The sequence below is a fragment of the Gekko japonicus genome, unplaced genomic scaffold, assembly GCF_001447785.1.
Source record: "Gekko japonicus isolate JY-2015 unplaced genomic scaffold, Gekko_japonicus_V1.1 scaffold3462, whole genome shotgun sequence".
Classification (NCBI taxonomy): Eukaryota; Metazoa; Chordata; class Lepidosauria; order Squamata; family Gekkonidae; genus Gekko; species Gekko japonicus.
The window spans coordinates 61,306-61,712 of NW_015172655.1; positions in this window are offsets into that span (position 1 = coordinate 61,306).

Below are 407 nucleotides of genomic sequence, written 5' to 3' on the forward strand. Positions count from 1 at the left end.
ACATTTCACCAGGGACCTGGATTCGTGTTATCTTCTATGCGCATTTCAAGGTGCTGGCTCTTATCTGAAACTCTAAATGACTCAGTGTTCACTATCTCTCAGGGGCAGCCTGCTCTTTTACACTCAGTTGCAATCTCTAAGACCAAGAAGTAGCAAACTATGTGTGTAACATATCCATACAGCATTATCAGAAACTGTTCCACAATTAGATCCAGGTGGGAAGCCATGTTGGTCTGAAGCAGTAGAACAAAGTTTGAGTCCAGTGGCACCTTGAATAAAACTTTGTTGGCCTTAAAAGGTGCCACTGGACTCAAACTTTGTTCAAGAAGAAGAAGAAGAAGAAGAAGAAGAAGAAGAAGAAGAAGAAGAAGAAGAAGAAGGAGGAGGAGGAGGAGGAGGAGGAGGAG